The sequence below is a fragment of the Canis lupus genome, chromosome 10 (assembly GCF_048164855.1).
Source record: "Canis lupus baileyi chromosome 10, mCanLup2.hap1, whole genome shotgun sequence".
NCBI lineage: Eukaryota > Metazoa > Chordata > Mammalia > Carnivora > Canidae > Canis > Canis lupus.
The window spans coordinates 31,577,515-31,605,018 of record NC_132847.1 but is presented as its reverse complement, the minus strand read 5'-3'; the positions used below and the strand labels follow the sequence as shown (position 1 = coordinate 31,605,018).

At 32.7% G+C, this 27,504-nt stretch overlaps 1 protein-coding gene across 35 annotated transcripts in view; it reads left to right on the top strand.

Moving 5' to 3' along the window:
- PTPRD (protein tyrosine phosphatase receptor type D) overlaps nt 1-27,504 on the top strand; it is a 2,176,041-nt gene that overhangs the window by 967,620 nt on the left and 1,180,917 nt on the right. For all 35 annotated transcript variants that reach the window (XM_072841294.1, XM_072841327.1, XM_072841326.1 and 32 more), the window contains one exon: nt 20,888-20,937. The gene's annotated coding sequence lies outside the window, so the exon portion shown is untranslated. The remainder of the gene's footprint in view (nt 1-20,887; nt 20,938-27,504) is intronic.

The following is a 27,504-nucleotide window of genomic DNA, read 5'->3' as shown; positions in this document are numbered from 1 at the left end:
TATATATATCTATGTTATCTAGTTTTGTGAAAACACATAGTACTGAGAATGTAAGAATTTTTTTGTTTAGGAACATGATCTCTAAGAGTGTGATGAAAATAATAGATCATTTTCTCAGAAGAAGATCTACATATGCATACACACTAATCCTCCAAACCTCAATCAATTAAAATCACTTTTATATATGCAGTAGTTTGAAATATAGAACCCACAGATTTATGATGACCCAAGATCCTATAATTATTTACTCCCTGAAATCTTCATGCTTACCCCCAAGGACTTCAAACCCCTATTACCCTCCACTGTTTGTTTTCCCTAGCATTTTCACCATCCAACATATTATATAATTTACTCATGCATTGAGTGTTCATTGCCTGTTCCACTTTCCATAATGCAGCTTCCACTAGGGCAATGATTTTTGTCTATTATAGTCAACAGTGCACCTAGAACAGTTTCTGACACAAACCAGTCCCTCATTATTTCCTGAACTAATAAATAGATTTATAGTGACTGGATATATTGTATTAAGAATACAAGCCTCAAATTTGAATTCAAGAATCTTTCATTGAATTGTTGATCTGCATATTCCTAACTTCATCCTTTTAAAAGTAATAGATCATGCATGTTTTTGTAGTGTTTTTAGGATGAAATAACAAATATATAATCTTATAATAAACATATATTACTTCTATGACTTCACAGATTGTTCTCTGAATTAGCCATAGAGTGTGGAGGCCAAAGCCACCACTTCTTATAGGATTATCAAATGTCCATATTAAGTGTCAGTTTTGATTGAAAGTTTCTTTAAGGGTAAATTGATTGTTTACAATGTCATAATGACCAGAAAAATTTTATCAAAAATAGTGTAATTCAAATATTATTATAGCAAGTAAATTATTAAATTTGGAATTACACCCATAGCAACACCCCTCCCCCCCACACACAATTAGATATTTTTCCCCAGTGTATTTACCTTAGATGATACCTATGCTTTTTCTTTGTTTTGTTGATTGGTTTTCATTATTTTATTTTGTTTTCCAGCATTGTGTCCTTACTCTCATATTTTTGGGCCATTCTTCAAATAGAATATCCAGGTTTCATTACCAATGGTAAGATGAAACCATGAACTTCAAAAGTCACCTTAATAACCAAATGTATCATGAAATGTACAAGTAGAAAAAAAGTCTATGGCATCGCTAGCCAATATATCTTTATCACAGCTACTATTGAGAAGGCAGACTGATAAAATGTGGGAAGATAATTCAGATTTTGTGAGGAAGGAAGAAGTGTTCTTACACTTAGGGGCTATTCATTAAATTTTAGTACAAAGGAAATTTTTTATATAGCTGAGTTATCAGCCAGTGAATGAAAACAGAAGGATGAACAGTTCTCTATAATTGTTGTAGAATACTAGCCAAGTCTTGTGAGATTCAGCCTGAGGATAAGTGGGGAAGAAAGAATGGTTAAAGGGAGCTCATCGGACAGCTGATATTCTTTGTAGGGAGGGCCTCTTGGTTGTTGGATAGGAGGAAGCAGGCAGATGTCAAAAATATGTTCATAGTTCCTTCCTCTACAATGACACAGGTCCTGTTAGACACTTCTCACACTGAAATAAATGACTCTGTGCACACACCAGTGTGCTAGATTGGAATATTTATTCTCCATGATATGACTACTCCTTAAAACCCAGGCTGTCTGGCAAACTATGAGTGAATGAATGAATGAATGAATGAGATCTATGAGTCACATGCCACAGAGAATGAGAGTTTATTGTGTTTGTCTAGATAAGGAACATACTGGGGTGTGAGTTTTGTTGTTGTTATTGTTGTTTTACCTAAACTTGTCAATTATACTCCTTCTTACCATTATTCAGCTAAATTTCATTATTATTTTCTTTAATAATTTGTGTTATAAACAGTCAGCAAGTCCCTTTGTTCCTGTGTTTTCTTATACTGCTGTGATACCATTTTTTTTGTTTGTTCAATTATTCTGTGTATGCCACACACATAAGAACACAGCAATTGAGATATTAACAATGTTAAATAATTTCATTAATAGAATATATCTCTCTATTTCTTCAGGTCTTCTTTAGTATCCCTTCATTGAGTTTCACAATTTGCTACATAAAATCTGTAAATATTCTGCACTCAACAACTAAGTATTTTGTAGCATTTTCTTTATTGTGAATGGTAGCATATATTCTGCTATATTTTCTAATTTGTTATTGCTATGTAGAGAAATGTGCTGATGATTTTTAGTTTACAGAAGGTCTAGAAATGCTGATAATAACAATTGGAACTTTAGAAATATGGATTAAAACAGAGAAAAACAAAGAGAAGAATAGTAAATTAGATAATTAATTTGATGAAATTATTCAGAATGAAGTGCACAGAAAGAAATAAAGATAAGAATATAAGAAGAAGAGAGGTGCCTGGGTGGCTCAGTCAAATGAGAATAAGTGTCTGCCTTCAGCTGAGATCATGATCCCAGGGTCCTGGGATGGAGTCCTTCATTGGGCTCCATGCTCAGAGGAGAGCCTGCTTCTCCCTCTCCTCCCCATTTGTGCTCTCTGTTGCTATATCTCTCTCAAATGAATAAATAAAATCTTAAAAAGAAGAGAGAGAGAGAATATAAGAAGAAGAGATTGAGATAACTGAAGGAGAAAGTGAGGAGACCCAGTATATAATAACAAGTTCTAGAAGGGGATACTGTAGATATTGGAGAGAGAACTGTATCAAAACCTGGCCCAGGGGCAGCCCCGGTAGCGCAGCAGTTTAGCGCCACCTGCAGCCCGGGCGTGATCCTGGAGACCCAGGATCGAGTCCTACATTGGGCTCCCTGCATGGTGCCTGCTTCTCCCTCTGCCTCTGCCTGTGTCTCTGCCTCTCTCTCTAGCTGTGTCTCTATGAATAAATAAATAAAATCTTTAAAAAAAAAAAAAAAAAAAAAAAAAAAAAAACCTGGCCCAGGAGCCCAGGACTGTTCTGGTGGCCTTAGAGAAGCCTACTAGGGCATGATGCATTATGGTTAATGACATGGACTTTAGGTTTAAATTAGTATCAGTTAAAGTCACAACTCCAACATTTACTAAAAGTGTGAGGGGCATTGTATAAAACATCTGTTTTTTTTTTTTTCCTAAAGCTCAATTTCCTCATCATCCTAATGGGCATCATGTGAGCTCCTAATTTATCATATTGTCAGTGAGATAATACAAGGGCACTGTTCAGTATTGTACCTGGCACATAACACTCAGAGAATGTTACCTATTATAGGATTCTAAAAGTGTAACGTTGCTTATATTAATAGAATAAACTAACGTATAATAAATTAATGTATTAATATATTGTATGGAATTATTTGATTATTAATATATCAATAATAATGTAATGATTGATATATTATATATTGCTATATTATATTAATATTAATTATATGAAAATGTAGAGGTGCTAACTAATATCTTTAAGACCTAACTATCATGGGATTAAATACATTGTTCCTTGGAGATGAAAACACTTGTCATGCAAATCTAGCACTGCTATTATCCCAATAGTAGTATAATCTTATTCTCATTTGTCAGCTCAAAAGATTCCAGTTTGGGGGGCTTAGGAATTAAGAATTGTGGGGAACTAAATTTCGAGCAAGGGGGCACTTTAGATAAAAAAAAAATACTAAAGCTTGGATCATTTGTCAAAATGACACACCTGAGTAGTGATAAAGCCAGGATTCAAACTCATGTGCACCCCTGTGCAAATTTCTTTCTAATAAGCCACTATGAGAGGAATTGAGTCATTGAAATGCAGAATAAGTGATAGGAGAAGCATTAAAATTATGTTTACCAATAATGTAGGAAAGAAGGAAGGAAGGAAGGAAGGAAGGAAGGAAGGAAGGAAGGAAGGAAGGAAGGAAAGAAGGAAGGATATACTATGAATACATTTTAAAAGGATATGAATTTGTACAGAGCTTGTAAGAAAAAAAAATTAAGGCCTTTTTTTAATAGAAGTTTAAAAAGGTCTGGGAAGGAGTTAATCAAAAGATTTGTATTAGTTACCTCTAAAAAACTCCTATTGCTTTCCATACTTTTTTACCAAGAAAATTTTATCTCCTTTTAATAATTTTATTTAAAAATGACTTTTAAAACAAAATATAGTCTCAAGAAAGGCAAGAAACCACACTTGGAGTTAGGATTTCGAAGGGAAGCCATAGTTTCTAATTATAACGAATTCAGAATACAAAAAAGTAGTAAAGGACAGGCTTCCACCTCCTTTCCTTCTTCTCCTCCCTCTCATACTCCCCTCACTAATTTTCCTTTTGATTTTTCCTACAGATATGGTAGTTCAGGGTGCATACTGCACAAGGGATCCAATCTAACAGGATGAAGGAGGGCTTTAGTCCAGTGCTAAGATACCCCTGCATCCACAAGAAGAAGAGAGCCATTTCTTACTTGATAACTTTTCCACTTCTGTTTTTGCATGTCTGTGCTGTGATCAAAGCAAGGGCCTTAGTTGTGAGGCTCTTAGTATTGAGGGTAGAGTGGGGAATGTTGGGGGCATACGCCCTAACAGTCAGCTGTTCACCTAAGCCAAGTGGAACTGAAATCCTGCATATGTGCCAAAATGCCATTTTATCTTTATCCTTTTCTCTGTTGCTTATCATACCCTGGACTATTCAGGACAATCAGCAATTGGACAAAACACTCAAGGAGGGAGATATTAAGCTCTACTTTTTTTAAAGATTTTATTCATTTCTTTGAGAGAGAGAGAGAGAGAGAGATCACCAACATGAGCAGGGGCAGGAGGAGGTCAGAGGAAGAGAGAGAAGCAGACTCCCCACTGAACAGGAGCCCAGCTCAAGGCTCCATCCCAGGACCCAGGATCATGATCTGAGCCAAAGGCAGATTCATAAACAACTGAGCCACCAGGTGCCCCTAATGTCCACTTTTGAAGGAAAGACTATCAAATAACTTTTGGACATATTTTAAAATGGAAACTGTTTTTATATTGTTTGCATAAAAATGCAAAGAAGAATTACAGTGTTATGTATACAGAGATAATTTTTTCTTTATATACAGAGAAAATTTAACAAATAATCTCACACTCTAGTTTTTGAATACAAGAGAGCAACACTATAATTTGTACTGGTTATTACAGAAAAATGTATATATACTAATTTTAAGACAACTTCTCAAATTTAGAATATCTTAACCAACTCTTCCAATTTATAATTTTGGCTAAATATTGCTATGCTACATTCAGTATTTAACTCGAAAATATTTCTGTATTCAGAACTCTATAAAATACCAGATTGTTATAGATTGTGAATAAATCTATGAATAAATCTATTTTCATCCTGGGATGAAAAAATACATCCCAGGGTTCCCTAGATGGCTCAGCGGTTTAGTGCCTGCCTTTGGCCCAGGGCATGATCCTGGAGTCCTAGGATCGAGTCCCACATCGGGGTCCCTGAGAGGAGCCTGCTTCTCCCTCTGCCTGTGTCTCTGCCTCTCTCTCTCTCTCTGTGTGTCTCTCATGAATATATAAAATCTTAAAAAAAGAAAAAAAAGAAAAAATACATCCCAGACTGAGTTCAGGTATCATTACTAATTGTAGCAAACCATATTCTATATTTAAATAGTTTCTAATTTGGTAAGCAAATATAGAAAACTTGGAATGAATTTAATGCAAAAATGAATTATATTATAAGGCAATAAAATACACTTCTGTAAAATCTGATTTCTAAGGAAGTTAATTGAGATTTTCTTAGATCACCAAAATCCTGAAGTTCTGAGTATATAATCGTTCTCAGGAAAAACATCTTTAATCTTGATATATGGTTTTTGTGCACAAACTTTATATGAATAGGAGGGATGATGAAAAATATAAGATGAGGATCCCTGGGGGGCTCAGTGGTTTAGCTCCTGCCTTTGGCCCAGGGCGTGATCTGGAGTCCCAGAATCGAGTCCCACATCGGGCTCTCTGCATGGAGCCTGCTTCTCCCTCTGCCTGTGTCTCTGCCTCTCTCTCTCTCTCTCTGTGTCTCTCATGAATGGATAAATAAAATCTTTAATTAAAAAAAAATATATATATAGTTTATCATCATATATATATATATATGATGCTGACGGGGGTTCCTGAGTGGCTCAATCGGTTAAGCGACCAGCTCTTGATTTCAGCTTGGGTCAGGGTCTCTGTCTCAGAGATCTTGACCAAGCCCTGCCTCTCTCCTCAGAGAATCTGCTGGAAATTCTCTCTCTCTCTTTCTCCCTTTCCCTCTGCCTCTCCTCCTGCTCATATGCACTCTCTCTGTCAAATAAATAAATCTTTTTTAAAAAAGAAAAATATATAAGATATTAAAAAAGTATTAGTTATGGTAACAAGGAAAATTAGAACAAGATTGTTCTTTTATCAACACTGCAAATTTAGTATTTGGCATATTATATTCTATTTAACATTCTGATATTTCCCTATTTTACTGCCAATTTTTTCCACATATCTTTATATCTTCCCATCTATTTCTTGTCCACTTGCCTCTTCCTATCTGCTTGTACTATTGAACTGAAACTACTTTCTCCACTTTCATCTATGACACATCATTCTGTTTTCTATTTTTCACAAATCATTGCGCTTTTTGTTTTTCCTATTTCTTGACTTTCTGTACTGTTGAATTTCTCTGGTTTTATAAGATTCTTTCACACACTAAATTTTGCACCTCTATAGTATTTTTGTTTTTCAATAATTCTTTAAGGCTGCATATTTCTGTAATTGTCAGGGCAAACAATATAAAATGTTGTTAAAACAGTACAATTAATATGCCATTATCAACTAGTGATAAGCATTTTTAGTTTTGTTTAAGGTTACGTTTTTTTTCCTTTCTTACTATAATAGGCTGGAAGCAATGTGGGTGGTTACATGTGTTTGCCTTTGTCCACTTCTTTGCTTTTAACTATGATTTTGATTCTCCTTCTTGTGCTCCTCCCCTCTCCATATTAGAGTTCCAGAAATGTTTAAGGGCCTAATCCCTCTCTCTCATTATTTCCCTTAGTTTCTCAGACACTGGGAGTTTCCCACCTACAGTTTCTTTGACACAAGTCAATGTATCTTCATTTCTGCTCATTACTTCTTTCTCAGTCTCAAAGCCTTCTTTCTCTGACCCATCTGGTTTTTTCATAATGGAATAGTCTTGCCAAAACAATAGATCTCAATTTTATTAATGATAAAGTTTATATACTTACTTGTGTGATTTGTAAATTAAATCATATGTATAATTTGTACTTCTGAAAGACATTTTAAGTTAAGGGCAGTTTGTCTTTATATATCTTTGTACTCAAATATTTAGAATGAATTTGAGCTAATAATAATTCAATGTATTATCTAATTCATACATGTAATCCTATTAGGCTATTTAGATATTGGTTTATAAGATTTTTTTTAATTTTTATTTATTTATGATAGTCATAGAGAGAGAAAGAGAGGCAGAGACGCAGGCAGAGGGAGAAGCAGGCTCCATGAACCGGTAGCCCGACGTGGGAATCGATCCCGGGTCTCCAGGATCACGCCCTGGGCCAAAGGCAGGCGCCAAACCGCTGCGCCACCCAGGGATCCCTAGATACCGGTTTAAAGAATATGAACTGGTACATACAGTATAGTCTTTAGTATTTAACCACATTCTAGACCACATTATTTCAGCTTTTTATCGATGTATCATATGAAAGAAAACTTGCAATCCATCATTTCTTCAACATTTTGCTAGTCTTAGAAAAATGAGGCTACTATCACAAATGATATATGAGGTGATGTTTTAAAAATATTTCTGTGTATTAACAATAACAGCTAACCCTTCTAAAATAAAAAAAATGAGGTTCTTTATAAAGTGAACAATGGAAAAATATAGTATCATCCTTCCAAGGACCACTAAGGAAATACAAAAGGTACCTCTGAATACTGTATTGAATATATAAAGGTATTTACATATAATACATATGTAACATGTAGAACACTCAGATAAGAATTATTCTATTGGCATACTGTTTATTTTATATAACCTCTCTCTCAAAAAATATTCACAAAAGAAGTCTTTAATATTTCCTATTTTTAACTCATCATTTTGACTCAAACATTAGAATAAACACCATCTAATTTAATACCTATTTAACTTAAGTGTAATGATAAACAATGTTCACATACATGTTCCTTTGCTCATGAATAAATACATGGGCAAATACAATAAATAAATAAATAAATAACCATAAGTACTATGGTTATTCTTAATTAATTATATATATATATAATTTTATATATTTTTTTTTCCTAAAACACAAACTTTTCCAAAGGAAAAAAAAGTTCATGGGATAATGAACACTCCAAAGAGAAAAATTATTTGCCCTGAATGGGAATAGGAATAGTGTTTTGCATTAATTCCATTATATAGCCCATCTGAGAACTGACAAAACACTTTAACACTGGTATCTAAGGAAATTTCATTTATCTTTGAATGCTTGTCTTTTATCATTTTGCTCTATTTTATTAAGTTCCTCCTTTGTGTTCTAAAATAATATGTACTAAACTGACAGTTCTAATGCAACAGGGATACTATAGAATTGTAATAACTGAAAAAAAAAAAGAATTGTAATAACTGCATCAGTAACTACTATCCATTGCTCATATACAGATACTACAGTGCTATCCTGCACTACTATGCCAATAGATAGCCAAGACTTCAAACACCTTTGCTAAGGCTGCAGGAGTCTTAAGCAGTAGATATTTTTCTTGGGTAATAAAAAGGGTACTGTAGTCATGAAGGATGTCACTTCTGCACAGTCAGGTGGGGTGGGGAGGTCGCTGTGCTGTGTTGAGGAAGAGATAAATTGTTTTGGTGATAACTGCATGCCTTCAATAAAGGCTAATGATCAGGTGGAAAAATGACTAAACTTCCTCAAATAAAAAATAAAAAATAAAAAATAAATTAAAAAAACTTCCTCAATGACCTTACCTTTGGCTCTCCCCCAGTTTTAGTTTCAGGACAGAGGGTCCTCTAACTTCTTAGGACAATTATCTCAGCTTTTGGGAATGCTCTCTGGGAATGTCCTATGCTCAATCTCTTGGTGTTTGTCCTCTACTTTCTTGTGATCTGTAATGACTCCCTCCCACATTCTCAACATTTCCCTCAGAGGTACTCCCTCTTGCCTCAAAACCCACTCATCATATTCTCTCACAGGAGTCTTTAATAGACTATTAAAATCCAAGCAAGAACAACAAAATCATGTTTCTCTTTCCTTACAGAGAAGATTATTCAATATTCAAACCTTTGCAGAAGTGAATACATATATAACACTAGACACACATGTATGTGTATATATGCATATTTGTATTCCTTGCCCCTTCTGCAGTGGAGAAAAGGAAGCTAATATTTCTCTGTAGTCATATAAACATCATTGTCACAGCTGATATTTGGTGAACACTTACTATGAGCCAGAACTTTTCTGCACACTTTGCATACATTTTATCAGTTAATCCTTGTAATCAAGTATAAACTCTTTGTATCTCTATTTAGAGAAACTGAGTCTTAAAATAATTTTATTATTTTGCAAGATACATATATTCATTTTTGAGGCAAAAATTTATCCAATTTTAATTTTTAGACATTATTAGTAAAGTTGACTATCTTATGATGCTAATTGGTCATTGGAAGCAATCCATACTATTTCATCTTTCTTATTTCTAGGTCATTGGAGTTATATTTACTCCTAATGATTTAAAGTATTGAAATCATGTAATAGTGAGAAAAAATACTATAGCTTTATCTGATATGTGATTTGTTTTTAATATTTGAGAGTAAAAACAGCACACAGTGAAAGCATATGGCAGATAAATTTTGACATGTTATTCCATAGAAAAATGAGGAGTTTTTGATTATAGATATATTCATTTTTTCATTTATTTCCTAATATATGTTTTCTTTCATAATTTTTTTGTTAATTTAAACTCGGTGACATATTCTCCATATCTATGATCTCTTTCAAATATAGGACAAGCAACACTGATTTATAGTAATTAAGACAGGTCATCTGTTTCTGATTCATCAGGAAGCCCACGGAAAAATAGAATATTTCTTAGGCAGTTAATCAGAGCTCTATGACAACATCCAGCACACAGTGTTTTCAGTGATATTTCAAAATGTTTAACAGTGTTAGATAGCTTTTGAAGTAATTATGACTAGTATTCACAAATACAGTACTAAGATTTATGTGTCACTGGAGTTTTCTTTTTTGAATCTAGAATGCCATGAGCTATAAGACAAATTATTATTTTTACAGAGCTCTACAAAGGGGAAAAAAAAGCTAAATTATCCCATTGGGCATGCATCTTGATTTTAGAGATGTTAAAATTTGAAAAACAACATATGGTAAACACATGTAGCAGTAATTGTTACTATTGGCAGATATATGAAGTAGTATTTATAAGCAATGGAAATAGGCAGAAGCACACAGGGCTGGTGGGAGTAGATGGTGGTACATTCTTTCTGGAGGTCATTTTGGTAATACCAATCCAGAGCTGTAAAACCATTCATATCTTTTGATTCTATAATTCTTCTTAACCAAAAGAATTAGTGATTGATGTGCAGATATTTAGCAGCAGCTTTGACACGTTAGGTTCTGCTCTGAGAATTTGGGATATGTTAAATGAGGGAACAAAGATCCTTGCCCTTCCTTATGCAAATCACATTCTAATAGAATATATTCAAATGATCATGATATACTGTACCTTGAATAACCTATATATATATGTAATATAATGCATATTATGTGTATAATACTTATATATACATAATATAAATGCTTAATAGAACAGTATTTGCTGTATGATTTTAATTTGTAAATGCGGGATCCCTGGGTGGCGCAGCAGTTTGGCGCCTGCCTTTGGCCCAGGGCGTGATCCTGGAGACCCGGGATCGAATCCCACGTCCGGCTCCCGGTGCATGGAGCCTGGTTCTCCCTCTGCCTGTGTCTCTGCCTCTCTCTCTCTCTCTCTCTCTCTCTCTCTTTGTGTGACTATCATAAATAAATAATTTTAAAAAATAATAATTTGTAAATGCATTTTAGCAAATAAAAACATTGCAAATACCCCACAGTAGGTGATTGGCATAATGTATTTAGCCAACTGAGCTTTATTTCCATTTGGGTTTTATTTTATAAATCTTAACCAGATTTTATTATTAAAAATGTAAATAACTAACATGGTTATGCTTTTGCTTTACTAATCAATCTATATGTATTCTATTTTTATTCTGTGTTAATCTTAAAGTCTCAAAACAAGGTCTTAATGAGATTGTGAGCCTTGAGAGGCCAAGACTACATTAGTGCAATTCCCTTTATTTAATAAGCACTGATTCAGTGATTCTTAAAGTGGGGTGCAACATCAATAGCCATCAAGAACTTGTTAGAAATACAGATCTGGAGACTCCACTCCTCACCTAATGAATCAGAAGTTCTGGGAGCATGGCCCAGATAACTGGATAACCAAACCATTCTGATGAGCTCTCAAGTTTGAGAGGTACTATAGTAACTCTTACTAAATTGGAAGAAGTAAACTGATGTTTATTGGGCAGCTACCAAGAATCAGTCACCATAGTGGGCACTTCAACTAAATTACCTCATATGCATTCTGATAGCATACAAGAATGTATCATTAGCAGAGTCCACACCTAACTAGATCTATGCCCTTGGGCAAGTTATTTAGCTGCTGTGTTCCTCAGTTAATTTATATATAGAATAGATATAATAGAAGTGCCCTACTACTTAGGGTTTCTAAGAGGATTAATTAAGTTGACCAGTGTATGAAAAATTCTAAGACATCTATAATTCTTATGTATTTGTGATCATTATTATTGTCAATTATAATCATTATTATTATTAGAGCCTCAGTAAGTTAAATAACTTGCCAGATGCCATACAACTAAAATTTAATATTTTAAGTAAGTATTTTCCTTCCATTTTTGTTGCACATATATCAGGACAGCCTATATGTGTAAACAAGGTTATAAACTTACATGGTATCTCACTAATCCCTTTCATTTATCAATGTTCAACCTATCTAGTAGAAGTGATAGCTAAATATGCAAATGTCCGTGTGTTTTTCTATTTAAAAAAAGAATAAAGAAAGAAACCAGGTATTAAGTAGTTGAAAGACGGGTGTTTTGCCTCATGGAATTGAAGGAAATAATGTTGGACTATCTTTAATATAGTTTGTATATGTTTCACAGAGGCTATTGACAACTAGAAGAATAAGAATGTTTAATGAAATATTTTCAACATTAAAATAACATGCTTTGGTACACAAAACTCAACCCATAAAATTGTAATTTTACTACATATTCATAACCACAATATAATTCCCACTATGCCATTATAGTATATTTTATTGTATAAAATATTAATTGAACCTATATACTTCTCAAATATTATATTCTTCTTTGATAATGAGAGGGTTAGACAATCTGCCTTCAACACTATATAATGCAGCATAAAATGTAACTAGTGGCTGAGTTGAGAGATGCTTCTGTAATTAAAGGGAGAAAATGAAGAATAAGATATGTGAAACTAATAAACAAATGGACAACAGCCAGACCACATATAATAATAGAATCCTGACCAGCAAGCCTAAGAAGACAAATCACAACTTCTACAGCAATTGTGTCAGCATGGTCCAAGAAATTTGAGACATTTTTAGGAGAATGACAGCCAATTTCCTTAATTTTGAATCCCCACCCTTCACTTCACACTTCCAAGTCCTAACAAACTGAAGAAAGCAAAAATGCTTTCCAAACCAATCACATAGGATATTCTTCTTGTAATTAGCCCACTCCAGTTTTTCTACTCTAATAACCTCCATTCAGAGCATACCTGAGTCTTTCCCTTTTACTCACTGCAAAGCTCTTTGACCTTGGTCTTGGCAACTGTTTTTTGGTTAATGAAACTGAAAGCAAAAGCCGCAAAGGCAAAAAATAAACAAATGGGACTATATCAAACTAAAAAGCTTCTGCACAGCAAAGGAAGTCATTAGCAAAATGAAAAGGCAACCTACATAATGGGAAAAGTATTTGCAAACCATTTATTCGATAAGGTAAGTATTTGCAAAAGTACTTGCAAACCATTTATTTGATCTCCATATATATAAAGAATTCACATAACTCAATAACCATAACTTTAAAATATAATTTAAAAATAAGCAGAGGAACTGAATAGACATTTTTTTCCAAAGAAGATCTATAAATGGCCAATAGGTACATGAAAAGATGCTCAACATCACTAATGAACACCAAGCTATGCCGAAATATCACCTCATATCTGTTAGAATGGCTATATTAGTAAGACTAGAGATAATATGAATTGGCAAAGATGTGGAGGAAAGGGAATACTTGTGTGCTGTAGGTGGGAATGAAAATTGATATAGTCACTCTGAAAAATAATATGAAACTTTTGAAAAAAAAAGAAATGGAATAACCATATGATTCAGCATTCCAACTTGAGTATATATCCAATGAATATAAAACTGAATGAAGCTCCAAAGCTTATTTGAGCTTCTGCAATAGTTGAAGTGAGATGAAAATTAATGTTGCTGTAGTAACCAATTAATTCACATAAAGGTTAAGTCAGTCCTGTGAACTTTTACACATTCTTACAGATTTTCCAGTATAATCATCTCCAGTAACTTAAGAATCATTATATTTTGCTCAGTGTTACAATTAATTTACATTTCTCCTCAAAGGTATCTATAAAGGTAAAGGTATCTATAGCATGGCAATAGTTTTTCCTTTTTTTGAATTTAATTTTATTTTGAATTCCAGTATAATTAATATACACTGTTATATTAGTTTCAGGTGTGCAATACAGTGAATGCATGACAACTTTTACGGTGACATTGTTATTTTTTGAAGCTTCATAAATTAGTGTGGCTGAATGTTAACTTAGGAAAATTATAATGGTGCCATTTGTGAAAAGTTTGAAGATCTGTTATGTTCTCATTTATAGTTTGAGGTTATTGTTGCCAATCATCTCCACGAAATAGGAAACTTTTTTTTTTTTAGAGTTTTATTTATATAAGTAATCTCTATGCCCCACATGGGGCCCTAACTCCCATTCCTGAGATCAAGAGTCACATGCTCTTTTGACTGAGTCAGCCAAGTGCCCCAAAAGGAAACATGTTTAATAAAGTTTCAGTCTTTTGAATACTATAGAGAGGCATTTTTCAGAATAGTGTTTTCTGAGTCAGACTATCACACATAAGCATATACACATTTTAGATTAAAAGATTTAAATCCACACCACCAAAATGGATTGTATAATATTGCTTCTTTAACTATTTGACACCAAAAATATTTGTAATAATTACTTTTTATACTTTTTTCACTAGAGTAAAACTTTATTTAGTGGTTTTTTACATTTTGGTTTTTTGTAAGCACAATTTCAAAACAGATATTCATTTAGTTACCAAGTTATTAAAAGTATCACTACCAACAGGCTAAAACACAAATTTCAGCCTATAATGTTTATTAGCAACTTTTTGGTTTTCTATTCATGAATTTTTTTATTTAGTAGTTTTCAAATGGCTGCCCATATATAATAAAATCCTCTCAAAAGCCCTGGATGATTAATATTTGGTATTGGTGTTAGTTAATTCACAAATAGCCTCTTTCTTCAGTAGACTGTAGATTATGGAAGACAGACTGTTTTTTGTTGTTGTTATTTTTATTTCTCTTAATTGCTACAGACATGTTAATACATAGTAGGAAGTTAATAAATTCAAACAAATTTGAGTTCTGAAAGAATATGCTACCCAATTTTCTAACACATTAAAATGTATCCAAGTTATTTAAGATCAAATTAAACTAATAGAGTGATATGAGGCACATGTGTTTTTAATAGAAGCTTTATTAAGATATAATTCACATGCCATAAAATTCATTTTTTGTATTATTTTTAAAGTGTACACTTTAGTGGATTTATTATATTTTGTATAGTACAAACACTAACTGATTTTAGAATGTTTTTATTATCCAAAAAGAAGTTCTGTACCCAATTAGCAGTCATTCCCATCCTCCTCACTCCTCAGTCCCTAAAAGCCTCTAATCTATTTTCTGTCTCTATAGAATTTCTTTCTTGCCCATACTCAAAAGCTAACCCTTCCAAGCCTGAGATAACACTCACTGTTGATCAAGATCCAGTCTCCTCCTATTTTAGTACTCTGCTTGGGGGTTTAACAGAGCGAGGAAGTGAGGACAGTCTGTCCTGATACAAAGTGACTGCTGGAGCCCTAGGCGTTTATTCTGCATTTCCGTGAGAAATGAATGGGAGAAAGGGACAAGGATACTCTCCACATACTTTCCACATTCAGTGACACTTTCTAGAAGTCACTCACTCCACTTCCACATACATGTTTGCCAGAACCTGTCTTAGGACACCAAGTCTAAGGATCGTAGTCTTGTTCCAAATGACCATGAGCCTAGCTAAAATCAGAGGTTTTCTTATTAAAAACATTATATGGATGGGGAATAACTAGAACGGTCTGCCATAATGTTAAACCGTCTTGAACCTAATAAAGCTTATTATGCTGGAACATGAAGCATCTAGAGAGCAATCCTTACAAAAACATTTAGACTTATGTCAGAATATCTAGTGGGTTTTGATAGTGGCAACAAAATATGACATCGTTAAATACAGTATCAGTAACCAGGCTGTAACATCTATGAGAATAGGCCTTATTTGTATTGTTCATTACTTTAACCTCACTGTTCTGCTATAGTAGTGGCTGACACATTGTTCTCAGTAAATATCTGTTGGAAAAATGCATGCACTGCTAAACCAATATTGCAGTTATATATGTTATACATAGTTATAGTTACACAACAGATTTGCATAGATCCTAATCATGAGATGTGTTGATAGTCCTAAAATCCATCATTACAGGTCACTCCAACTTTCCTAGGGTTTAAAATCTGCTTTGGGAAAAAAAATGACCTAGGTATTGAAAAAGACATTGAGAAAGTATGGGTACTGAGCTAAGGTAAAATGTAGCACCTAACTGCAAGACAGCTTTCTTCCTTTGGTCCTATCCATCAATCATTTATTTATTGGAGTATTTAGGTTTTCATTATTTATTTATTGAGAGTTTAAAATATGGCAGGTTTCACTGAAACAACCTATTTTTTCCCCAAACATTTTGCCTGTAATTATAAGAATATGCTTCTGGGATGATAAGCTTGGTAGTCTTGAAAGTAGAGAGAGTTCAAAGTTGTTTGGTTTTTTTTAACACATTATTTGCATTTTTCTAAATGAATGGAAGGCTAGCTGATTTTCTAAGTGTTTCTGATAACTATACTAAATTGTGCATATATTACATGAAATCTACATATTTTGAAAAATCTTATGTATTCTCAAATTTATTGGCAGAAAATTCTAGAAATTGGCATGTCTGATAAATAATGTATAGTTTCAGTTTAACATTTAATGAGCTAGACACGGAGGGGCTGTCACTATCTAAAATTAATCCTAATACATTGACATTGTAAGACTGGAAGGATTTTAACTTATTTGCTATTCTTCTATATTTGTTTTTTAGAAATTAGGGTGTAGTCAAAGCCCTGCTTTAAGAAGTTGAAGTTATAAGTTTCTTTTTAAATAAACTACAATGGGAGCCTCTAACTTCTTTCAAACTTCCTTCCCATTAGAAAAATCAGCATCTTTATGCTGTGCCAAACTAATAGGGTGAGAGAGTTTGTGTCTGAAACTCAGCTGTGCCTTTTACTTTGTGATCTTGGGCACATTTATTAACTTTCTAGTTAATTTTCTTATCTATGTGACAAGGGTGACCATAATGCCTGTTAGGACTACTATAAGGATTAAATGATATGAATTTACAGCACTTAACATACTTCCTGCGATGCCTGGGTAGCTCAGCTGTTGAGCGTCTGCCTTGGGCTCAGGGAGTGATCCTGGGGTCCTGGGATCCAGTCCCACATCAAGATCCCCCAGGGGAGCCTGTTTTTCTCTCTGCCTATGTCTCTGCCTCTCTCTCTCATGAATAAATAAATAAAATCTTTAAAAAAACAACATACTTCCTGACACACTATATATTCAATAAATGCTATCATTATTTTTACCTAGGACCAACCAACCAAGATGATAGTAGATACATAATGAATGTGTAATTACATGTACATGATGCCCCCAAAAATGTAAATATGTGCATTGTTATGCCAATTGCAAGAATACTCATATTGATTAAATATCATGTAGAGACTATAATGTATGTTTCATACATGGCACAGCCTCTGAAGCCAGGATCTCTGTGTTTAAAAAATAAATAAAAGAACATATTGTAAAGAACAGCTCAGTTCATCTCTAAAGATACAGTTGTTAAGAATCAAATGAGTTAATAATACAAAATACCTGGCCCAGTACTGACATATGGTATGTGTTCAATAAATGTTATCTATTAATATTATCCTACCCTGGTACATAAATTAATTGGGATTCTGAATGTAATTAAGCTTGGGTTGAATTTTGACTCTACAATTTACTAGCAGTAAGACATTTTGGAGTTTATTCAATCTACTGTTAGCTTCCAATGTCTTTTCTGAAAATGAAAAATAATCACTAATACAAGAACTTTTGTGAGAATCAATGTAGAACAAACAATGTAGAGTATAGAAATCTTAGCACTGGCTATTTATTATCCATTGCTGATTAACTATGATTTTCCTAAAGGCATCAAACTATGTTTAAATTTATTTACTATTTTTAACATTTTCTATAATTATTTAAAATGATTTCACAACCTTTAGGTTACCAAATCATTTCAAAATTATGATTCCTTTCACTTCCTCCAAAATATTGAAATTCCTTGCAAAAGTGAGCCACAAAGAGATACCACGGTCAAATTCCTTTTAGCATCACAGAAAAATTAACATCTGAAATGCTGATTCCATGAATTTCTCCAAATGCCAAGTCACATACCTGATAAATGCACTCATTAATAGCATTAGTTAATTTATAGAAATACTAATTCAAGTACAAATTCTCAAGTCTTCTGCAGTATTTTGACAGCCTTATAGACTTCTAAAAGGTGTAGGATATTAGAATTTTAGAATTACCAAAATTGCAATTTTGCTGAGGCATGCTTACTTTGCTCAGCAAAAATTCTTTCTGAATGGCTATCCCCACATAGACAAGTAGTACAAATGAAAGGAGTATATCTGATTAAATATATTTACTAGAATCTTATCTATGAAATAAGATTTCTTGAAATCATCAATGATAAAATTCTAACATAGTACCAATGTCAAGGACAGTTTATTTACTGATCCTTCACTACCAATCTCTCCCCTAAAAATAGTTATCTTATCTACATCATGTTAAATTTATTTTCTCTCCTTTAATTATGTCCCAATACTCAGTATTTTTGCCTGAGTCAGGCCATGTAAATTATTTTTTTTTAAAGTAGGTTAAAGTTAGGGTAAGCCATATTTCTGCTTTGGCTTTCTAATATGCCTACAATCACCTCTCTGGCTTGGCTTTCCCTTTGAAGACCAACCAGCCAAGTGTGTTGAATATCATTTCTGGAATTCCTGAATTTATTCACGGGTCATGACTTACTGTCTGAGGGTCTAACTTATCTACTTACTATAACAATACCCAAAATACAAACAAGAATGCTCTTTGGATTTACTGTTATTATTTGAATATTCACATTCAGATATAGATAAGCATTCTAGATATAACTAGAGGACAGAAATTTCTTTGTGCACTTTTTATGTTAAAATTTTGTTATTTAGGTAAAATTGTCAATTTAATATTGCAAATATGCAACATAGTGTCTGCTGTAGTAATCTAGCATCTGATAGTGCTACAAGAAATTATTGTTCCTGCTTTATAATGTGAAACCTTAAAGCTTGACTTTAAGTCTTTAATAATAAAATGATAATAACAATGAAAAATTTTAAAATGTGTATCTAAGGAGTTCATTCTACAATGATGATACTTTGCTTCAGCCAAATGTAGATTCTAACACTTAACCCTTTAACACCTACTCCAAATTTATTTTGATGCATCTCTTGATAAGAAAGGAGGAGGACACAGAACATATATAATTTCTTGATTGACTTGTTGAAGTAGAAGTACTTAGATCACACTAGATTCTTGAGGAGGGCTTCTTCTTTAGCAAGCATTAGCATGAAGTTGATCTTTTGAAGTCAATGTCTCAATCCTTTTTCCCCCCCGCAGGGAAAATAAAAGCAGAACACAAGAGAGAATAAGTAGCAGGTTCAAAAGGTTAATCCATGTGCACTGGAATTTGTAAAAACAATGCACAGGAGAGAAACCTGTGAAAGTGTAAGGAACAGTGTCTATCAACTCAGGAACAAGGAGACCTGGACTAGTGGCCGATAACTGGAGTGAAATACAATGGATTGAGAATCAGACTCAGAAAGCAGTCAAGTTAGCTCAGTGACTTTGACCAAGAAGATCTGAGCACTAATTGTCAAAGATTTTACTCCACACAAGAATTTCAACTGGCAGAATAAGAATAATAAATTTTAATGTGAACATTTGCACTCAGAGATCGTGATATTTTGTTTTCCGCGAACGTTTCACCAGAAAGATATTAAAAACATTTTATTTCACTCCTTAAGTGGTTCTTTTAGTATCAGAATCACTTTTACATGTGATAAATCCTCCTAAGAGTTAAATATTTCTTTGAGAGATAAGCTATGTTAACATAACATTTCTTTCAATTATATTAGAAAACAGAATAATTTGATACATAGACCTTTGAGAAAAACATATCCTTAAAAACAACACCACTCATTAAGGCATTGACATATAGATTCAATCTATTATGGCTTGTCTTTTCTTTTCTTTTCTTTCTTTCATTTTTGGTTTGTCTTTTCTATTAACTTAAATTATAATGCATTACACAGTGGAGCACCTGCCTATATACCAGTCATTCACAGTTTTCGAAAGGGTTTATAAAGGTCACTAATTTCTTCACTAATGTGAAAGATTAAATCTTCAATTTATTCTTGTGTTCATATAGAGCAGAATCTTCCTAGAAGTAAACAAATTCAAGGGCTTAATAAATATGTGTTAATTAGTAAGTTACTACTGCATCAAAATATTAAAACTCTTGCAAAGCTAACTATTAAATATGATCGCATATGATGCTAACTAAATGACTCAATTTAAAGATGGTAATATTAATCAATATCATATAGTATTATTATTAAATCAAATATCTTAATTTAAGGTGTATAACAAACTATGGAGTATTATACAGCCTTTAAAATCACGATAGATAATATTTATATTGATGGAAAATTATATATTCTCCATTGGTTTAAACAGATAAGACAAAGATAAATATAGGATTGTAGTATGATAACCACGTTTGCATATGCATGCGTGCACACCCACTTGCGTAGCATGTGCATGTGCATATGGGTGTGCATATATTTGAAACTGTTAAATGACTATAACTGAGAAGTTTCTGTAATATATGCAAAATAAATTTTGCTTGCAAATGTGCCCATCACCCAGAGCTCCACAAGAAACAAAGGAGACAATAAAAATTCTCTACTTGTTTGTCATTGCTGCTTTAAAGAGTTCAACTTGGAGTAATTAATCTTAAATCACAATAGTTCGATGTGAGCTGAGTAATGATAATGTTATTTCAGAGGAATGTTGTAGTCAAAATTGTTTGTCAAATTATGTGTATAATAATTACTCATACAATGGAGATTTTTCATAATATTGAATCACTATTTAACATTTTGTGATGCTTGAATTAAAATGCGATGCCAGTACTGATGGAAAATATTTTTGTTTCTGCTTTTCTAGGTCTCAGGGTGGTGAACTTTTTCTCTGAATTCCTAACCTGTGAGCTTATGGTAAGATTATAATTAATAGAGTCAATTTTAGAGTTTTTCCCCCTTTATTATCCCTGCTTGATAATATCCAATAAATATAAAGGTAATTTGCATAATTCCCTTGATACTTTATCATACTTTTACATAAATGTTGAAGAAACCCTGTGATGTTTTCTATCAAATGTTTATGTTCTTGGGTGGATTATAATAATATAGTTATTTGAAATAGTCTTTGATAGTTTCTAAGTGAATTTGGAGGCATTCTTCAGAACGGTAAGATTTATACCACTGAAAAAAGTTCTTTGGACATGAATGACAATTTTATAGATTAAAAATTTTTGTAGTGAGGTCCATTTGATGGCAATGAATAGAGACGATGAATTATTGAAAGGAAAACTTATTTTATCACCTGTCAAGATTTATCAAAATTGGATTCCTCTATGAAAGCTCGATATTGGAGCTTTAGAAAGGTGAAGGTAAAATATGTAACTATGGAAATAGAAATGATAAGAAATAATCAGTGACTTCTCAGGATCTTATGGCCCTATTAATTTGTTAATGTCTTTGGTTCATATATGCAGTAACATTTGTTAAAAATGTGAATCTGGATTCGACTTATAATTGATTAGTACAGAATGTAAATAAACATAATTTCATTTGTGTTATTGTAGTAAGATAATTTTTAGTTTATCTCTTTTTTAATAGTAGGCATAATAAAGATTTAGCTTGTAACTGGTATATAAAATGCAGATAACGTGGATATTTGTGTTATACATTTTATATTTTTGAGTAAATGATTTCTTAAAAAACACAAATATGATCAAGTAAACTTGGTTTGGTGATACAGCAGTATTGAAATGTATCTTGAAAAAAAATTTAAGTGACTATAGGCAGGAACCACCTCTGGGCATTATAAGATGTATGCCTTTATTACATTTTTTGAGACACTCAATCTGCGATCGTTAAAGACAAGTGTCACATAGAAACAAGGGGAAATTCCACTGCTCTACCAACCAGACTCTGTTGATAATGGAAGAAATTTTTTATGAAACACATTATTTGAATATGCATAGAGCAATAATTTTATTCCCAATAAGCATTGTTAAGTGGTAACTTATATTTTACAAATATACATAAATGAACTTTTCTCACAAGTTGATTCAACTTCTAAAGTATGTCAAAATATTTTTTAAAATTACATTTATCATCATTTATCAACTCATATCCTGCTCATACCTTTTACGTATACAGTCTCAGTGAATTGTAACAGAATGAACACACCCATATAACCAGCTCTCACATTAAAAAATAATAATAATTAATATATATATATATCATGATATATGATATATATATATATCATGATATATATATCATTATAGTACCATAGAACCAATAACCCATTGCATATTGCTCTTCTGGTAACTATATCCATGGAACATAAGCACTATATTGACTTCCAGAAGGATAAATTACTTTCTGTTTTACATTCTATAAATGAAATTATATAGAATTACTACTTTGACTCTTTTGCTCAGCATTACATTTGTAAGATTATATGCAATGAAAAACCACTCATTTTCACTGTTGTGTAGTATTTAACTGTGTAGATGTACCAAATTATGATCCTTTATCCCATTTATGATCATTTAGGTAGTTCTAGATTTTGATTTGTATGAATAGTGGTTATATGGATATCTGGAACATGTCTTTTAGGAAACCCATGCATGTATTTTGTTAGATATTTGGGCTATGCATATGTTCTGCGTTAGTAGATACTGATAGTTTGCCAAAGTGGTTCTATCGATTTTTGAAAGCAGGATGTGAGAGTTCAGTTGGTCCATATTCTCATTAACATTTAGAATTTTTTATCCTTCTATTTTAGCCATTCTGGTGTGTTTATAGAAATATTTTAATTTGAATATCTTGAAGTTTGATGACATTAAACACTTTTTGATGATTATTTGTCATATTTGTGATGATTATTTGTCATATGAATATTCTCCTTTTTGAAGTCTTCAGACTTGCCCTTTTTCTACTGTACTATGTATCCTTTTTTATTTTATGTATATAATGAGTATTAAATCCTCTGTGATGGAGCTGGCTGATTCACAACAGCCAACTGTTAAAGTGTCAGGAATTTTGAGAGCTGCTCGGGAGTTTGAAAATCTGCCTTGGTAGAAGGTTTTACACCGCATACACACTAAAACAAACAAACAGAGAAAAACAAAAACAAAAACAGGAAAATTAGTTGGTAAACATTTTCTGGAACACCACTGGATATTTATGCTATATATTAAAACATTTGTTGGATTTTCTTAGTACTTTCCTGGAGGTAACTTTTGATGGATAGAAATTCTCAATTAGATTTATTTCTTGTCTGATTAGGACTTTTTGTGTCCTATTTAACATATATTTAAAAAAAGAAAGAAATATTTGCCTTTGCCATGGTTGCTAAGATATTTTCCTATGGTTTCTCTAAAAGCTTTGTTGTTTAACCTTTTATAATTATTCTTCTTCAGGTTTTAAGTATATTGTTCTATTGTTAAATTGTAAGGATATTCTTATTACCTTGCATTTAAGATAGTTTGTTGGATAGCTTTTCATTAGAATAGTAATTTAATTACTCTGTGTATATTTTAACTGTTATTGTAAAATTCATAAATAAATATGAAGAGACTGATGTTTGTTTAATAATTTAATGTTGCTACTTATAAGCAATTTGTAGGATTTTATAAAATTCAGATACGTATTTACGTATTGTCTACTCTGTGTCACACACCACAGTTGTGTCCATCAATTATAATTTTGAAGTGAATATTCAGCAGCATAACAAGATCACAATTTGACTTTAACTTTTAATGTATATGAATTTATTTCCAGCATATATTAAGTAAAGCCTGCAAAATAAATAATCTACAGAATCATTTAAAAAAACTCAGAATTTAGTCTTAGTATTCGAATAAAATTATTAAAATGTACTTAGTTGTCTCCAAAATATCATGTTTAATAAATTGCATAAACACAAAACAGTCATGATAAATATAGTCTAAAGGATTAACTAAGAATATTGTATTATGTACTACATTGAGATTTTGTTTGCCTTGAGATTTATGTACAGACATGTATATGTATAAAATTTTCCATGACAAACACAGAAGTCCATTGCATACCTGTTTTGTGCTTGATAGGAATAATAGTGTAACAATCAGTATTAAGTCTTCCTTAAAATTTGGAGCCAATTATGCAAATGTGTATATGTTTGCTACAGATTGTTTTGTTCCATTATGCATGGTTTGAATTGCATGTGTTTTTCCCTTGAAGTATTCATCTTGACTTAAATGCCTTCAACTGTCTCCAGAATAGTTGAAATACTTAAGAAACGTAATGAAACATAATTGAATAATCATTTAAAATGGAAAGTTCAATAATTTCATATTCACGTAACCAATTTTGACCATTTAAAAAAATCTCTGGGTCCATAACACAAGCCATTTCATTAACTTTGGAGTAACTCTTAAACAATGAAAGTACAAAAGCAAACCATATATATATAATAGGTTGTTTTTAATAATTAGTCTTTATTTAAAAATACAATAGTGAAATTTTTTTTTTAAGATTTTATTTATTTATTCATGAGAGACACAGAGAGAGAGAGAGAGAGAGGCAGAGGCACAGGCAGAGGGAGAAGCAGGCTCCATGCAGGGAGCCCAATGTGGGACTTGATCCCTGGTCTCCAGGATAGAGAGAGAGAGAGAGAGAGGCAGAGGCACAGGCAGAGGGAGAAGCAGGCTCCATGCAGGGAGTCCAATGTGGGACTTGATCCCTGGTCTCCAGGATCAGGCCCTGGGCTGAAGGCAGAGCTAAACCACTGAGCCACCTGGGCTGCCCAATAGTGAAAAATCTGATGAGAAAACTATAGGGCTCATTGGTTAAAATCCTTAAGGCTAAAAATGGTATTTTATTTACTTTCATATATTTGGAAAGTGTGGTATTTGTATCTGTTTAAAAAAAAAAGAACTTTTTTTTCTTCTTTTAGATCTGCTTGCCTATTTTGGATAGCCAAAGATGATGAAATATGGAGTGTGTGCTAATTAAAAGCTAATTAGGTGATTTTCACTTTTACTAAGTTACTGATCTCTGTGGGGTAATTAGAGCAGGGAGAGCAGTGGTGAAACACAGAAAGGTATCTTGAAGATTGGTACAAAGACTGTATGTAGCATTGATAGGTTTGATCCTCCACTAGCCATTTCAAATAGCTAAATAACAAGTTTATCTGTGAAATACAGCATGGTTTACACAAATACTTCAGAATTTGATTTATGAAGGTATCCCTGAAGGTAAATGATAGTTAAAGGGAAAAATGCTGTTGAGACATATCACAGATACAAGTAATTGATGCCAGTTAAATTACTGGCATTTGACTTGATTTTCAGAGATGACAGTGCTTGGGGGCAAAAGACTTCAAAGACGTAATTAACATGCTACCTAAAGGAAAATGGTATAAAGAATTATACACATGTACATTGTTTTATTATGCATAGTCTGAACTCAAAATTAAAAGATTGAATAATACAACAAAATTATAATCTGAGAGCATGAACACCCTTTAAAAAGACCAAAAAAGAGATAAAGTCTGAAAAAATATATAACAAAAAAGCTTTGGTACATAAATGAAGAATAAACTTCAGGGTAAAATGATTGGACACATGAAATAGTCTACTTTTTCTTTTATTATTGTTGACCTATTCAGTGATATATTTATTTCACGGAACTCTTAAAGTAGTGTTAGAGTTCCCCTATGAAAAATAGAAATATTTTCTAGTTCCTGGCACAAGATCTGGCAGTAGCAGATACCCTGTAAATTTTTGCTACCTAGAAAAGCAATTGTATATGAGCTAGACAGATTACTGTGTTTCTTTTGCTAAATCAAACATTTGTTTCTCAAACACATTCCTTTTCCAACCCTCTCTCTCTCCATCCTTTTTTTCCTCTCTCTTTATTTCCTTCTTTCCATTAACAAAGTTATGAAGAATTTACTCTGTGCTAAAAAAATGGCTAACTTATTTCACAATGGCAGAGCTGACAAAGTTTTTATCTTATTTCACAGTTTAATGAGGAAAAGAATTAAATATGCAAAATAAATCTCATCTTTGATAAATGTTATGAAGGAAAATATTCTCAAATGTAGAATAATGAATACAGAAATTGATATTTAATCTAATAACTTTAAATGAAAGATGAGTTCACTACATGAAGAAATGGAGATAGAAAGAGAGTATAATGGTACTTCTAGACTCTGAATTAAGGAGGAGCTTGGAATGTCCAAAGAAATAAATGAATGTTAGTGTAGCTGGAGCATAGTAAGTAAAAAGGAGAGGGGCTTGAAATGAGGTAAGCTTTGTAGTCCATAACAAGTGTATTGGATTTCATTGTAAATGCCATTGGAAGCCATTGGATGCTCTTAAGCAAAGGTGTGTGGTAACTGCATTTATGTTTTAAGATAAGTGCTTTATGGAGAATGAATTAGTGGGAAGTAAGACTAGAAGTGGAAAGAGCATTTAGGAGGAGACACTTGAAGATTTCCAAGACAGAAAGATGTGATGTCCTAGACCAGGATGGGATCACTGACATGGATTTGCAATCTATTGGAGGCAGAATCAAAAGGACTTAATAATTGATTGAACGTAGAGGGTGAGAGAAAAAGAGAAAACAAGCATGAGTCCTAAATTAGAACAATTGATTATATAGCAAAAGCATTCACAACTAAGTTGGTCAAGATGAAATTGCGAGACAGGTGCTAGTAAAAGAATCAATAACTGCATTTGGGATTGAGAATGTATTGTTTTACTTTCTTCTACTCAGGGTATGGATTTGGAGTTATTACTTTAGATAGAAACCAAATTAGAAGTGGGGAATAAAGATTAAATACTGGACCTTCTAAGGATTCATTCAAGCCAATGATCTAGCAACCCAATTCTAGCTAATTGTTCTAGGTATGAATTGACACTGCAAATACATGGTAACCGTTGAGACCTCAGCATTCTATGCATTGAGATTAAATCTATTTTAAATACGACAGACTTCAACAGTATTTGGGATTATAAAATGAGTCTACAGTGTGATCAGGGCAGTGATAAATGGAAAGAAGTAGCAATGGCTGGTATTCTTTAAGAAACAATTGGGGAAAATAGGAAAAGTTTATTTTATTGAGCAAAGAATTTCTAACCTTAAGATGACCTTTCACAGTTGAACATAAGCACACGTAAGAACAATATAGAAGGAGGAATTTACTAGAATAAGTGAAAAAGTGGAAATTGAAAGATCTCTATAAACTTCTGTCCTTACCATCATCTTCTCTAGAAAATCACATCTCAAATAAGAGAATCTGATAGAAGAGAAATGAATAAGGACCATTTTTCCTCATTAACTTGCAAGGAAGTTTCTATACATTTGTATCTTCCTTTTTTTGGCAAGGTTGAAAACATTGGAAATCAAAAATTTCCTGTCATTCCTCAAATCTGTTTGTGAAGGTGGGACAGCTGATTGCCTTGCAGTTGTGTTTGTAGCATGTGGTCCCTGATGCCT